Source organism: Equus przewalskii, unplaced genomic scaffold (assembly GCF_037783145.1).
Source record: "Equus przewalskii isolate Varuska unplaced genomic scaffold, EquPr2 contig_5804, whole genome shotgun sequence".
Taxonomy (NCBI): domain Eukaryota; kingdom Metazoa; phylum Chordata; class Mammalia; order Perissodactyla; family Equidae; genus Equus; species Equus przewalskii.
Genome location: NW_027227788.1, coordinates 3436 through 14796, shown reverse-complemented (window position 1 = coordinate 14796; position 11361 = coordinate 3436). Strand labels below are relative to the sequence as shown.

The 11361-nt window shown below is 35.5% G+C and overlaps 2 pseudogenes; one reads left to right on the top strand and one right to left on the bottom strand.

Annotated features, from left to right (window-relative positions):
- Positions 1-420: 420 nt before the first annotated feature.
- On the bottom strand, positions 421-1402 carry LOC139081331 (olfactory receptor 2T6-like; annotated as a pseudogene).
- An 8022-nt stretch (positions 1403-9424) lies between these two features.
- LOC139081330 (olfactory receptor 2T33-like) lies at positions 9425-10338 on the top strand (annotated as a pseudogene).
- Positions 10339-11361: the final 1023 nt, after the last annotated feature.

The window sequence follows — 11361 nt, the reverse complement described above, 5'->3', positions numbered from 1 at the left end:
GGCCCTTTAGTCTCTTTCAAATTCTTTCAAATGTCCACACATCTAGCCCTTCCACAAACTCCATCAATGGATCATTTAAATAATGTCATCAAATCACCGGATCATATGAGGCCACTGAAGGTGGTCAGAGCATGTAATATTAAATAGACATTTTGGGGCATTTATATACATGAATCACTATCCGAGAAGTGGTATGAGAGAAGAATTGGAATGAGTGGACACAGAGAAGGAATAAACACCAGTAGTGTTTACAGCCTTATTCACCTGTGAATGTTACCATGACTTCACATTTTTGACAAAAGTACTGCTGATACACCTTTTAAGATAGCTGGCATTGGCAGTTGATGCAGGTGTCATCCATATAACTCATGATAATATGTATATAACATCACCCATACTACTCTGAGAGGATTTAAACTGTCAGAATTCTTCCCTTGTCATGCCACAGGTCCCTTGGCATCTTGCCAAAACCCTCTACAAAGCCCCTGTTACATCTGTGTATCTCATACTGTGTTAACAATGGGGTGAGGATGGTGTAATAGTCAGAGAAAACCTTGTCTTTGACTGGAGTGTGGTAAGATTGGGGAAGTATATACGTGTAAAGGGAAGCCCTGTAAAAAAAGGTCACCACCATTATGTGTGATGAGCAGGTGTCAAAGGCCTTCTTCTTCCTTTCTGCTGACCTCATATGGTACACCATGATGAGAATCTTGGCATATCAAGCAATCTCCATAGAGAAAGGGATTGGTAGCATTATGACACAGCAAATGAACATCACTATTTCATTTTGTTGCCACAGGCCAGCCTCAGCATGGTGGGAGCCTCACAGAAGAAGTGGTTGATCTTGTGGGAAGCACAAAATGGGAGACTCATGGTGATAGGGGTGAGGAGAAAGCTGTCAAAAGTACCACCAAACCAAGAGCTGGCCAAGATCATCCAACAGACGTGGTGACTCAAAAGGACGGGATAGCAGCGGGGGCTGCAGGTGGCCACATAGCTGTAAGTCCCAGCAAGAAGAATTCAGCCCCCACAAACCCCATGTAGAGAAAGTACTGGACTGTTCAGGAGATAAAGGAGATGGTCCTCTTGCCCATGAGATAATCAACCAGCATCTTGTGTACAAAAGTTGAAATATACATCATGTTGCTGAAAGAGAAGTACTGAGCAGGAAGGACAGGAGTGTGGAAGTGAGGGTCTGTGTGGATCAGAAAGCTAATGACTCCATTAGCTATCATGACCATAAAGAATATGGCACAAATGATGCTGAAAAGGAAGCCTGAGGCTTTATTGTGAGTAAAGAGCCCTGTGAGGGTGAAATCACTGGAAAAGTTCTTTTTATCTCCATCCATGGCATTGAGTTATATCCAGAGGCCTAAGAAGAAAAGTGTGGGGTTAATGAAAATTGCAGTAGATGAAATGAATTATTTAAAGATGTCTGTATATGTACTGCTAAATTAAAATCATTTATATAACTAACATCAAATATTTTTTTGTGTGGGGGTGGATTTGCAGCATCTTCCTTCTTGGCTGTTAAAGAGTAACTCTAAATCTGGATCTCCATGGTTTGAAGATAAATGGACATTTGGCAGTAGATGATTAGTTTAAGGGAGTTTAATTATTATGGCAGAAGATTTGGGCCCAAGAGAGAGGATTCTTCACCTGGAGTTAGCTCCATTTATTTCAAATATGCAAACAACTGCAAAAGAATTGATTCAATCAGTTCAAATAACCAAATAATTCAGGAAGATGTTTTATTGAATCGGGAAGTTTTGTGACAACTTTAAAACTAATCAACCTCATCTATGAATAATAATTAAGTTGTAGATATAGTTGCAAACTATAATGAACTGTAGTGAATTAGATCACAGTATCATCCTTCTGAGCCTTGATCCTCCTTATTTGTTCCTTCACTCATTTGCTGATTTCTCAATCATTCACATACCGACTTTTATTTATGGGATGCTATCAGCACAGTGTTCTAAGCTTTAGGAATACTGTTGTAGACAAAAGGAGACATCTTGTGACCTATGGCTCTAGTTGTGGGAGAAACAAAGTAAACAAGTAAATGATGATTATGGTTCTGGATAATACCAATAATCTGCTGTGAGGAAAAGTGTAACATGGCCAGTGAAGGATGACAAAGAGCAGCCATGTGAAGATTTGGGGAAGGGTATTCATGCAGAATGAATAGCAAATTTAATATTCCTAAAGAAGAAACAAACTTGTTATGTTCAGGATAGCTCAGGGAGAACATTGTGAATGAAAGGTATAGTGAGGCATCAGAGGTCAGATTTTAAGACATGTGGACCAAGGTAACAAGGTCAAAATTATTTTCTAAATATTATCAGTAGAATTGAGGTGTAGTTGACAACTTGTAATGGTTTAACATTTAAATATGTGTTCATTCTGATTTTTTTTAGTTTTTATTTTGGTCATTTGAGCCAATAATTCTTTTCCCTTGATCCTGCATTGTTGTGGGTTTTGAAGGTTTTACAAGAAGGGACTTCCATCCAGGTTAGTTTGGGGAACTCCAGTTTGCATCTTCTGTCCAGGATCTCATCTGGTTTAGCATTTCTTCCATCTCCTTTCACTCTCAATAGCATCCTGATTTGGTTCATCATAAACCTAGACATGGTGCCTGAATAAAATGTCTGAAGGACATGTAGGTAAGAGGGCAACAGGAAATTCTGCAAGGTCTTAGGACATGGAGGGTGTCCACACTGTGGGTGATGCATTTGCATCTTGAATATATATAAAAATAAGATAATATTTTCCAAAAATTCCTCATCAGTTTTACCATTCTTCAAAGGCTAAATATACATTTTGAATTATGGATATCACATTAACCACTGCATGCACTGAAAGAAACGGGTGATGTGGCCATAAGTGCATGGAATTGACGGCCATTTTTCTGTTTTAGGAAGAGCATTTTCGAGTAGGGGTTCTGTATGATGCCAGTTATATATATTTAAGGATGTCAGCACAGTGAATTGGAGACCCAATTTAGGAAAGTGGAAAATATGCAGACTTAAGGGAAAATGCAAGCAAACTAGAAATCTAATCTCTATCATTCGAAGTTTATTCTGATCTTTCAACAAAAATCAAAACATAACTCTATGATCTTGCTTGCCAGCGTGGGGAAGGTTGAATGGATTGAGTGATGAGGAGAAGGGAACAAGTGATGGCTTATTTGACCCTTGTCATCCATGGTGGGGCTCTTCCAGAAAGGCGTACCACCTGCTCTAATGAGTTCCTAGTGATGAGCTGCAGAATCAGAAGGGGCCCGCAGCAAAGCCGAGGGAAGCCTATGATGCTAGTGGACTCTTCAGGAAAGGACAAACACGCTGCTAGGTCAGTGCACTACTGCATGGAAGGGAAAGAGGAGGTTACCCATGGACAATTAAATACCATGGTTCCAGGATGGAAAGTCACAGGAAAGGCAAGAAAGAATAGTGCAAATGATGTGAAATTGTCTCACAAGTGTGGAGAGTAAAACTTGAGTAGCTTTCCAGGAATCCAGAAGGAGAGAGATTAAATGACAAGAAACAAAGTGATAGATGAGGAATAATAACAATACAAAAGCAAGCTATAAATAATTGGTGGCTTTTAAAATAGGGATTCCAGTGTAAGACAACTATTAATAACAAATTGAAGAGAAGAAAACTTCTGGGAAAAGAACAAAAAATCTTAATATATGTATAAGTTTCATTTAGTAAATTGATACATGCACTTAAGTATGTCCTGGAAAATTTTTAAAGTAAAAGCAATATGAAAGAAAGGAAAGAAAGAAGCAAAGAAAGGAGAAAGACAGGAAAGAGAATGAGAGTGAAGAAGAAAAAACATCTAGAAGCATACAGACAGAATAAAAAAAGGAAAAAATGGCACCTACGATAGAATAAAATTCACACTGGCCACAAACATTTTCTTGATATTGATAAAATCCAAATAAAAGTGACAGAAATGTCTAAACAGAAGACATATACTATTGGAATTAAAAACTAAGGGCTCCAGAGCCAGAATTTTCTGCTGTGCATGTATTTTCTAAAACACTGAAAAATATGAAAGGAAAAATGCATCACATAAAAGTGCAGGAGGTAAAGAGAAAAGAAAGCATGTAATGAGATTAGATGGAAAACAATTATGTTAATTTAGTAACAACATTAATTTAGTAACAACATTATCCCTTTTAAAGTGAAGGTTCACTCCTTAAGAAAGCAAATCAGGAAAGGTAGACTTAAAAGATGCAAAAAGAAGTAGTGAATGACTTAACCATATATAGAATATAATTTAAGGTAATATTATAAATGAAGCATGTAAATAATTCTATCATTCAAATTTTAAATGGAAATCCTTTCTGTGCTTAAGAGATTCAGTTAGCTTCCAAAGAACAATCTTTTTTTTTGTAAAATATATTAGAACTCTGAAATAATAATAACAGATTTACTTCTAATTTAGAGAAATTGAAATATTTAAACATATGCCTAAAACACTACTCAGGATAAAAGGAAGCACAAACTTGTACTGGGAAAAAATATATCACATATAGAAACTTATGTGACATAGCTGAAGTGTTACTTAGGCAAAATTTTATAGCACTCAAAATATAATTTTTATATAGAAAATGTGGTGCAAATAAAGATTTAACCCAAGAAGTTAGAAAAATATCAACAGAACAAATTTAAGTAAGAGGAAGAGAATATAAAACACATAAATAGATATCCATGAATTCTGAAATAAGTAGACCAGATATATAAAGAGGTGATTCTTTGAAATTGAAACAAATGGACCAACTCCTGGTTATTGCTATGAAACTCTGGGGGAAAAAAAGACACGGAACATCATTAAGAATAAAACAGAAATGATCTAACCACAAATATGAGAAGAGTAGCAAAATATTTATAGTATAAGATGTTATTTTAACACTATATTAATATAGTTGGAAATGTCAATGAAGAAGATTATTTCAAAATATGTTACATCTGTATCTATATACATAATATAGATGTATAACTACAAATAAATACGATACATACATATGTATGTATATATATGTATAGCGAAATTACTAAGGGAAAATAATAAGACCCCTAAAATTTGGAAAAATTAAGATTTTAATACAGATGTCTCCCCAAAATTTCTAGTTCAGAAAGCATTCTGTGAATATCTTCTAAGAAGAGATAATTTCAAAATTATTGTAGTGTGTAAATTAATCCTCATTTATTTTATAAACCTGTGTAACTTCCAAAAGAACTCTCATAAGTATAAACCAATCTCATTTATAAATATAGATTAAAATTGCCTAAATTAATATTAGTTATTAAATCTAGCAGTAAATTGAGGATAACATATATGCAAACCTGTTCATGTAAACCCACTCCCTCTCCTTCTTAACACTCTCCAAGGCTCTGTACTGGTTGTGAACTAAAGATAAACGTCCCGTGTGTGGTTTGTATGGCCCTCAATGGCTTGGCTATTCAGTCCTGTGCTCTCCAGTGCTCTCAGTTCTTGGCACTTGCCTTCCATGAAGTAGCCCAACTCAGGAGCTCCCACTGCCTGGAGCGCAATCCTCCCATCTTCATCTGGTTTCTGCAGCCCCAGGTCTCAGCTTGCATATACTTCTCTCAGAGGGGGGAGCCCCTATGTTGTTAGTAATAGTGTAAAATGCCCTCATTACATGCTAACATATTTGTTCATAATATCTACAAAAATATCAATAAAATACTTCTATATATTACCAAGAAAAATGACGACATAGCTGGTAATGTACTAAACTTGGAGAAGAATGTAAAACTAATAAAATGCAATTCTGGTTAAAATTCTAATAGAGATTTTTTTCTGGGGAAACTTGGCAAAGTGGTTCTAAATTTAATCTTAAAGAATGAGCATGTCCAGGGGAGAAAAATTTTAAGTATTGACAGAAAAATGTTAAATATTAACCTCTGTGGGATGAGTGTAAAATACAGAGACTGAATAACTGGACAGAGAAGAGTGTTTAGAAATAAACATCCCGCCCCCCCCCAAAAAAAAACACAGTCAAAAATCATAGCATGTAAGTGAATGTTTTACATAAGAATTCAATGAAATGGAAAGATGGAATTCACAATGTGTAGATGGAGATGAAGGAAAACAGAATATGTCACCCCAAAATATACCTCTTTGACATAAAAGTTATTTTGAGCTAAAAGCAATTAAGAAGCAACAAACTCAGGAAAAGTTCCCCTTTTTCATCCTAAAAGGAGGATCCCATTCTCCTTTTACTGGAGCCAGACTCTTATCAACCCAAAGACAGCACTAGAGGAATCTGCAAAATAACTTTATTCCATTAGTTCCCTCCCACATATTTACCTTCCCATAGTTTGCTAATGGAAGCTTAAAACTGCTTGCATTTGGGGGCCAGCTCAGTGGCACAGCGGTTAAGTGCACACATTCCCCTTCTCCGTGGCCCAGGGTTCACAGGTTGGGACCCCAGTTGTGGACATGGCATCGCTTGGCATGCCATGCTGTGGTAGGCGTCCCACATATAAAGTGGAGGAAGATGGGCAAGGATGTTAGTTCAGGGCCAGGCTGCCTCAGCAAAATAGAGGAGGACTGGCAGTAGTTAGCTCAGGGCTAATCTTCCTCAAAAAAGAAAAAAAGGTTGCATTTGTCCTGTCACTTTTTAATAAACATATTGGTTTTCTTGAAGATGCTGTATAAGCCACAGTTCTAAGCCCCTGCTTTGTTGCTTTTTTGTTGAGGTTTCTCCTGAATGCTGTATGCTGCATGTACCCTGCATGCAGTAATATACTGTTTTTCTTTGGTTAACCTGACTTTTTCTTACAGAGTCCCAGCTGAAAACCTAACATTGGTAGAAGTAAAGTTTTGCATCCTCTACAGAGACAAAATTGCAATTTAGAGGTAAAGAATAAGAGTTTTCTTTCCAATTCACAATTTTTAGACTAGCTGGCTCAAAACCTTAAATAAAAGGAATAAATTCATTTCTAAAATAAAACTTTTATGTAGTGTTTGAATATTTTTAACAAAGAAGTATATTATTTTGTAAGAAAAGATTTGTTTAAAGGATGATAACATTTAGGGTTCTCAATGTGAGGGAGTGGCCTCGTGCATTCTTATGCACTGCTAATGTGAGTGCAAATTAAAACAATTTTCCTGGAAGATTTGGCAATATTTATCAGATGTCTTTAAGAAACATCTACTTTAGCTACCTTTATGAATTTATTTTAAGAAAACACATAGCATGAAGATGTGAGTATAGGCAAAGATGTTACATGAATCACTGCTCAAGAGTTTCTGCTCAATATCATTAAGGAACTTGTAAATTAAAACAAAATTAATTTTCACTTTTCTATGATTGTTCATAATTATTGCACTAAAAATATCTAAAAGTTCCACACCTGGAGGAATTGACGCAAAAATCAACAGTTGATGGGAATAAAATGTTAAGAATTCAGTTATCCAAAATACAAAATTGCTACTTTCAGGTTCCTTACTAGAGAAACTCAACACATGCTCATGGCCATGGACTATAATATTAGAAAATTTAAAAGAACTAAATATTCACAATTATATTATACTATCTATATACAATGTAATAAAATGGAGTAGTAATTAACAATTTACTAAGCTGGATATATATAATATACGTATTATTGAAGTAATAGAGCATGATAATGATATGCTCATTATTATATCTTATTTTTAGTTCTTTGGATGAACAAAGTGTCTATAATCTTTGAATTATATAATAGACATTGGGGGTATAAACTAGGCACTATAAACAATGGAAATATTTATTAAAGATATGGTGCCCACTGGGGCTGGCCCCGTGGCCGAGTGGTTAAGTTCGCGTGCTCCACTGCAGGGGGCCCAGTGTTTCGTTGGTTCGAATCCTGGGCGCGGACATGGCACTGCTCATCAAACCACGCTGAGGCAGTGTCCCACATGCCACAACTAGAAGGACCCACAACGAAGAATACACAACTATGTACCAGGGGGCTTTGGGGAGAAAAAGGAAAAAAATTTAAAAATCTTAAAAAAAAAAGACATGGTGCCCACTGACATAATTTGCACTGCTTATCAATTAACAAAGAGACCAAAAAAGGATGTGCTACATCATAGATTATGAATAATGCCCAAACATAACCCTCTTGGAAATAATCAATCTATTAATCTCTTTGAAAGTTTGATTTGTAAAGACACGGCAAATGTCACATAAGTATAAGAAAGAATTCATTGCATATACATCCACTTCTACTACCCTATATACTTACAGGTAGGAAAAATGGAAGCTAAAGTCTTTAGTGAAAAAAGAATTAATCCCTGGAGGTAACAGAAATGCTCCATAGTTTATTTCTAGTTGATGCTATACCTCAGATTAATTTTGTGCAACAAATTAATTTGGGTAAATCTTAATTAACTGATTACATAATTAACCAATAATTAAGTATGATAATTAATCTTTTAATTAATAATCAAATTGGTTAATAAATTAATCTTTTGCCTACATTTAAGAATGTGTGATTACTGGTAAAGTGTGAAAGCTGCAAGTAAGAGCAGTTTCTTTATATTCCTTTAATTAATGCATAAAATTATTAACTTTTTCTGGTGCACATATTTGAATAGATTCAGACACATTGTGTGAGTCCATGTCCAGTATAAATGTTAACTGTTTAGAGGATTCTAAACCGAGAAAAGTGCCTGTATGCAGGAAGATAGGTCATGGTGCCATGTGGCGGTAGCTGCCCCAGAGCTCATCTATGGTAGCTGAAACTTCGGTGAACTGAGATCACAGGCTGCCTACAGGTGTGAAATAGAGAAACTTAGCCATTTTTGTTTTCCTCACCAGGAAGTTGAGCTGTAGCAATTCTATATTTATTTTTTGTATACTTTTTAATTTTAAAATTTGGCTCATCATTACATTGAAGGATATCTTGTGAAATAGTCAAACAAATAGGCAAAAAATATACAAAAGTCATATGAGATATATCACATCAATACTAACCAAAATGTGTGAATCTGAAGCTCCTTCAAGATAGAAGTAGCCAAATTAGAGAAAATTGGGATTACACAACAATATTTCCCAACATTGTGAGTAAATGATGTGTGGAATACTGAAAAGATATACAAAAATGATAGAAATATAATTGGTACTACTATATATATATATGTAAATATATATATATGTAAATGTATATATATACAACATACATTTTCCAGTTTATTTTGATCAAAAAGTAATATGTAATTCCAAAGAGATGGATGACGGGATGTTATTGTGAATTGAAAGATTAAAGTCATGCTCATTCCTCCAAGTCTCAGTTGTTTCTATGTCATTTGACCAAGTTTTCTTAAAGAAATCTCAAGCTTACTTTTAAGCAGTTCTCATTTCCTATTCATTCACTGTCTTCCAGTCATGACTGGAGCCATGGAAAATGCAAATGAAACCACAGGGATAAACTTGATTCTTCTCGGGCTCTTTAACCACACACACACAGACCCATCTGTTCCTCTTTCCCATGGTGCTCATGATCTTTCTCACCTTTCTGATGGGCAATGCCCTCATGATCATGCTCATCCATGAGGATCACGGGCTGCACATGCCCATGTACTTCCTGCTTAGCCAGCTCTCCCTCATGGACATGATGCTGGTCTCCACTATTGTCCCCAGAATGGCAGCCAACTATCTGATGGACAAAAGGTCCATTTCTCCCATTGGCTGTGGAGCTCAGATCTTTCTGTATCTCACTCTTGGAGGGAGGGAGTGCTTTATCCTAGTGGCCATGGACTATGATCGCTACATGACAATATGTCATGCCCTGCACTACATCCTCATGAATCAGAAGCTCTGCTTGCACATGACTTCAGGTTCTGAGACTGCTGGGAGGGGTGGATGGGCTGATGCAGACCTGTGCCACTCTGAGCTTCCCTTACTACCACTCTTGGGAAATCAAACACTTTTTTTGTGAGGCATCATCACACATGCATCTTGCCTGTGCAGACTATAAGCTTTTTGAGTTTTTCATGTGTATGTGCTGCATCCTGATGCTCTTGATCCCTGTATTTCTCACTTTGGCATCCTACAATCTCATTCTGGCTGCTGTGCTCCATGTGCAGGTCACTGCTGCCTGAAAGAAAGCCTTTGACACCTGCTCCTCTCACCTGGCTCTTGTAGGGCTCTTCTATGGCACCCTCATATTCATCTACAAGCAGCCCAAGTCCTACCATTCAGTGGCTCATGAAAACGGGGTTTCTGCTTTTTACAGCATCTTCACACCTTTGTTGAACCTCCTTATTTACAGTGTGAGGAATAAAGAAGTCAAGGGGGCCTTGAGAAAGTGACTGGAGAGATATTTTCTGTGATTTCAATACTGAGCATAATTCGCCAATATAGCATCACCCAAATTGGAATTAGCTAATAAAATTTATATTGTATCTATATTTTGCTCTCACTTTGCTAGTTTGCATTGTTTTTTTCTTCATTATTATTTTACATTTGGTAAATTAACTAAAAATTATATTTGTCTCACTTTTATACTGTGTTGCATTATTTTTATTCTGAAATTTGGATCTCGTTAATAAGAGTAACTGATTGAGGCACTGTAGCACAAGACATGCTAGATATCAATAATGCGATGTATATTATTTGCATATATAATGAAAATAACTAATTATGATAGAATGAATTGTTTAAAAAGTGCATTTTTATTTTGAAAAAAGCAATGCAGTTCTAACTTCGTATAACTTTGATCCAACAAATTTCAAATTAATAAATAAGCAGCATGAATATTAAACAGAACACTTATAAGAAAGTTGCAGTAAATATTTGGCAAAATGATTTCTAGGGGAAGATTTCTGTCAATATATGTGTCAATAGGTCTTCAAGGAGTGAAGAAAACATGCTCTTCATAGTTTCAATAATTGTAAAATTTTGCTGCTACAAGAATGTCAGATCCTTGAAAGAAATGTAGGAATGAAATTTTATATTTGCTCATATTTCTCTTCTTTAAATTTAATGACTTAAATTAGAATAAAACTAGAGGCAGGATGCCAAATTATGACTTTACACATCAGTCTTAAACCTAGTTAATTCCTAGTATTATTTGGCAAAATGATTTCTAGGGGAAGATTTTCTGTCAATATATGTGATTAAAAAATTCCCAAATAAAAAGATTAACAGATTGGACTATACACATTTAAATATTATTAAAATATGTATTAACCATGAAAGGAAGAAGTCAACATTTTTATTGGTGAAACAAAACTAGTAAAATATTCACATGTGGTAAAATTTACCACATAAATTAATACAGATTATATATTTATTCGCCATACTAATTAAGATGAAAAAAATCCAAGTATTTT